This window comes from Galeopterus variegatus, unplaced genomic scaffold (assembly GCF_000696425.1).
Source record: "Galeopterus variegatus unplaced genomic scaffold, G_variegatus-3.0.2 Scaffold3434, whole genome shotgun sequence".
NCBI classification, from domain to species: domain Eukaryota; kingdom Metazoa; phylum Chordata; class Mammalia; order Dermoptera; family Cynocephalidae; genus Galeopterus; species Galeopterus variegatus.
The window spans coordinates 131487-137419 of NW_007729545.1; positions in this window are offsets into that span (position 1 = coordinate 131487).

Consider the following 5933-nt stretch of genomic DNA (forward strand, 5'->3'; position numbering starts at 1 on the left):
ATGTCTATTTAGTGCTCTTTTATAATTTTTTGTGCTTTTTGTTGATAATTCATTATTTAAAATGCTTCCCAAACACAGTGCTATCTAGTGTTCCTAAGCACAAGAAAGCTGTGATGTGCTTTGCAGAGAAAACACCTGTGTTAGATGAGCTGTGTTCAGGTGAGAGTTATAGTGCTGTTGGCCGTGAGTTCCATATTAATGAGTCAACTATACATACATTTAATAAAGTATCTTTTCTATTTTTTTCAAGTGGTCTTAGAAGTATGTTTATTTGGTTAAATAAACTATGACAATAACAAAGCTATGTTCTTAAATGCAAAAATTCTTAGTCTAGGTAATTCTATCAGTGGTTTTAAACAAAGAAATTATAATATCATTTAGCAAACATTTAAAATCTAAAATTTCACAGTTTTTTCTAAAATGAATTTCTAATCATAATGGAGAACTAATTTACACAGCTTTATCATCGAACTTTAGTTTTGCTACACCTAGATTAAGTCTTCTTAACCTCAGTGCAATTGGAATTTTGGGCCGGTAATCCTTTGTTGTGGGAACCTGTCCCGTGCATTGTAAGATGTTTAGTAGCATCCATGGTCTGTATCCACCACATTCCAGTGGCACCAGTTGTAACAACCAAAATGCCTCTAGATATTGCCAAATGTCCTCTGGGAGGCAAAACTGCCCATGGTTGAAAAGCCCTGATCTAGATAGTACCATTTTCAAAAACATTTTATTTTGGAATAATTTTATTTATTTATTTATTGAAAAAAATTTTAATTGAAATTTTAAAATTAATTTTTCAATTGGAGTGTATTGATTGTACATATTAGTGGGGTACAGAGTTGAATATCAATACGTGTATACAATGTGTGATGATCAAATCAGGATAATTAGCATACTCATCATAACAAATTAAGTGCCTTTAAAAAGAAATACATAAAACTAGATGCTAACAGGGGACCAAACCCTGTATTTCCCTTAGGAAAAAGGTGGTTCAGCATTTATTAATTTAGTCTTCACAGGGATTTTATAGAACTTAACTGCTGCAAATGACAAGAATCAACTATATTCCATATTTTTTGTCTCCCCGCCTCATTCCTACTGTCTATTTGGCCTGGCATTTCCAAATATCAGGACTTCTATGTCTCTATGCTCAGCTGTTGCCCCTTAACATGATATCTAATCATCAGATACCACTGTTTCTTCTGATTTTTGTTTTTCAGTAATTCATTTAAAAACACTTTTCTGATGGTCTCTTTCTCTTTTTTGCTCATGGTTGTTGGTTTATATACTTATTCAATCCCTCACATTTTAATGAAATTTTGGGAGTGATCCCCTTTAACCTTCTCAAGTTGGAAGTTCCAGATGTTCTTTCAGATTTTTAGAGATTAAAACTAAAAAAACATAAGGGACTTTCAAAAAGCAATTGTTATAGTTTTTAAGAAATAATGTTAAATCATGACATTTTAGGTTTAGAAAGTACTGCATATAATATTCTGTCTAATTCCAAACTTGTAGTCACAAATATTAAAGGCCTTTCTAGATCTAATAAATATGGTCCTTTAACTTCCTCCCGCAATGTTTAACACCTCTGCAGTTAGTGTTGATAATAGAAGGTAGGGGACACCCAGAGTTTGAAACTGATAAAGTTGTCAGTGGGTCAAAGTATTACATGATTGTTAGATCCTAAGAGAAGTATTTGCAGAAATGATTTACTATAGGTTATATGATGGATAGAAAAGCAAACAAAGCTAAAAAGAAACTGATGGATTGGGAAATTAGGAAAGAGAGAAATGAAAGGTTATGATGAGGGCGGAGAGTCAGCAAAGTTCAGTAAGCACCCAAGAGAGGGAAAAGTGAAGTGGAGAAATTCTTCTCAAAGAAGGGAATATCTTCACCACTTCCTGTACTTTATAAGTTGGCATGGAAAGTTGTTGAAATATTCAAGGGAAATATTAACGTAAAAGTCAAAAGAATGAGTTTTAAAAAAGAAATTGCTCACTTAGCATTGTCATTTAATTGCAAGGGGGAAAAGTAGGCACATCAATTCTGTTTGCATCATTCTTTTTTTCTGTCCCTGGAGCAGTTATGTAGCATTGAGTTAATTATGCTCCTTTTGAAGTCTTAGAAATTTAATACATTGAATTTCTACAGTTAGTGTTCCACCTCTCATTCAAGACTTTCAAAGTTCTAAGAAAAATATTGCAGTTATGTGCAGCTGAGTAAACCAACCTGCTGTGATGTTGGCAGAAAATTGTTATCACAATATACCTGTAAGTGTCCTAGAAAGGAATATGGTGAAACAGGAGTGCTCACATGGTTTGACTTATAAATGGATTGGAATGATATTATGAAAAAAATTTTTGTATGAATAATGTTGCATTGGTCACTGTGTAAGTTATACCCTTTCCAGAAATACAAAAATCCTATATAAATTAGACAAATTAGAATGATTTGCCCATAGTTTTTAGTTTTTAGACTTGATAAGATACATCAGTTCTTTGAAAACAGGCAGTTTTATTATTTATATGACAATAAATATCATTTCCAATTTACATTTTGTCTTTAAATTTTCAGAAAGGCGCCCTGCTGTTACATGAAATCCTTTTATTGCATAGTAAGAAAAGACTGTTATCTCTTATTCCTTAAACATACTTTGTGAAATAGTTTCATTCTATTGAACTATATCCCAGGTTCATTAAAGAAAGAACTTTGATTCTGTCAATCAACAAAAAGGCAAATTTACTTACTTCAAATACATAAGCAGCTTCCCAGAAATAAGCCTTTGGGAAGGTTTAGAAAACAGTGAAGGTAGTGCGTCTCAAGGGATATAGTAAGGTTCCCAGTCATTAGAAGGGTACCCTGAGTATTCATATTACTGTGATAGTTATTTAATAGTTACTTAAATAACACACTTTTTTTCTGAAAAGGAATTATTTGGAGATGTCATGCAATGTACAGTTTTTAAGATGAAGCTATTATTATATTTTTAAAAGGAACATATGACAGTATTTTTTCCCAAATGGATCCATGATTCCTCTAACAATACTGTGCTCATAGATGACGGCTATGCACTTTAACAAAATATACATGAAGAATATATAGTACATATACGGGCATTATACGTTTACAGTGCAACAAATTTCCATGCAGCCATCATCCAGCTCAAGACGCAGAACATAACAAGCACTCCTAAATTCTTCTCCCAGTCACCCCCTAGTTCTGATCTCCCTCAGAGGTATCCTAGTTGTGATTGATTTTAAGCTGTATGTAAATAGAATCACACAATAAATACTGTTTTGCCTGCTTTCTTTTGCTCAGCATTGTATCTGTAAGACTCATCCATGTTAAAGTACATAGGAAAAATTAATTCATTTTGATTGGTTCAAATTATCTTATTGCATAAATATGCCACTTTTATTGTATAATATGCTATTTTATTGTATAAATATGTATAACTTTTGTTGATGATGTTTTTCTCATTTTTTCTCATTGCAAATAGTGGTTCTCTGTACATCTCTTTGTGTGTACGTATTTTTAGTGGGTATATACCTAGGAATGGAATTGCTAGTTCAGAAAACATACATAAGGCATTTTATATATTAATACTAGCTATATGGCCAGTTTTTCAAAGTCTTTGTACCAATTTGACTCTTACTAGTAGCAGCTGAAAGCGTTCCAATTTTCCATTTTCTCACCAATTGGTTATTTTCTGTCTTCATTTTATTTATACTGATGGGTGTGCATTTGATTCAGATTTTCTTTTTAATTTACATTTTCCTGATGTATTTTTTCTTGTATATTTATTGGCATTTTGGATATTTTCTTTTATGGAATACTGTTCAAGTTATAATTTTTTCTCATAATTTTTAAGCATTTTATATATATAACGGCTAAACATCCATTGTCAGATGAACATATTTTAAACACCTTCTCCCATTATGTTTGTCTTTTCTCTCTGTAAAGAGTGAATTTTGATGAATAAAAGTTATTTGTAATGTAGTCCAGGTTATTAATTTTTTTTTTTATAGTTAGTACTTTTGGTCTTTTTTTTTTTTTTTAAAAAAAAAAGGCTTTCTCCTCCAAGATCATGAAGACATACTCCAGTGTTTTTTCTAAAAACTTTTTTATCATTTACATTTAAATCTGAAGTTCATCTGAAATTGATTGTTTCCCGTGATGGGAAGTGGAAGTAAAGATACATTTTATTTTTCCGTATGGTGGCCACCATCCATTTCAACACAGGACCGGTATGCCTAAATGGAAAGAATATTAGAAGTTTCCATCACTAGTGAATAAACTGGGAGTTAGCGTATTTGAAATATAGACCTATTATTCCTGTACTGCATCCTGAGCCCATGTCGTACTTTGTTTTCTCTAAGATGAAGCTCATGACTTTAGTAGAAAATAAAAGGCTATATTGGCTAAATTGATTATTTCATTGGAATAAGAGTCTTCCTATGATTCCATGATCACAAAAGCTAACGATGCTTGATTCTATAATAAAAGCTGTAACTCTTGTCAAGAGCCGTATAGTCATGGCTCATCAAGTAGCAGCCAGTGGCCGCTCAAAAAATCAACTGCTCCATAAGGATGTGGTTTTGAATTGCATGGAATTCTAATTTTAAATTTTAATTTAAAATCCTTTTTTTTTGGATTATAAAACAAAAAAACCTCTAACAGGGACTGATTCATTTCTGACTTAATTTACATTCTCTTATATCACAATTATAATTATTATTTCACTGCTCTAAAATCCTGGTTTTTTACTTTAGCTCAGTAAGCTTATATTGAAAGGCAGCTCTGTGTATTGAAACCCACAACTTTGGATTTTTTCTTTTTAATGAAAAAGTCCGAAATATATTTTACTTTCCATTTGAACAAAATCATGAATGACAGGTCATGCTTCTGTTAATGAGGCCTGAAGCGGCATCAAGTTTTGCTTTTCTCATTCCAGCTCTGTTTAACTCTCAGAAAGTTCCCCTGAACATGGAAACTAAGCAAATAACAGGGTTCTATTGAGTTCAAACTTACAAATAAGACAGATCCAATACACCATTCTCCTGCGGCCACTGACTTGGGATACTGATGTTGGTGGACAGTTTGCCACTAACTTATTCTAATAGTCTATTGATTATTTAACAACTTTTGCCTTTGCAGCATCTACTTTGGTAGTTTTTCCTTTATATTTGGTTCTTAAATGGGTTCAACATTTTCATTTCATTCTATTTATTGAAACAAAAAAGTAAGTATCTGAACATTTTACTGTTCTTTTAAATATAAAATTGCAGTTACTTCGACTTTTGAGACAAGGAAATTGCATTTCTTCTCTAATCCATTCATTTATTCATTCATTCAAACAATATGTTTAAAGCTATTCTGTGTGAGTTAGTGTGGGAAGTGCTATAGGAACAAAATAATGAAAAGTCATATATGATTCTACACCCCAAGAGATATTGACCAGTAAAGAAAATGTTATAAATGTAAAATGTGTAAAATAATAAGACCATAAGAAAAGAAACAGTTAAGTTACTCCCCTCGACTCACAAAGGGAATTGAGAATAAAGAAAACAAAATTGTTATCTAAAACGTAATCAAATAAAGTCTACAAACAATGTATGAGATTACCAGTATATAGATCACCCATATTTACTTGCTAATTTTAATTGTATTTGTTACAGTGTAACTGAGAAGACTTAGCTGTTTCAAAAAATTCTTACCATAACTTGCTGTAGTCTGATCAAAGCAAGTGTAGAATATGAATGAATCCAAGGGTGATTAAAATTGTTATTTCATTTTCCCTCCATGAAGTTATACAGACAAATCAAAAACAAAATAGTTAAAATGGACCTAATGATAAATTTGGAGATTAGAATTTGGCAGTGTTTGTCTATTACTACTTAGAGAAGATGCTAGCCTAGAAGGCAACGACA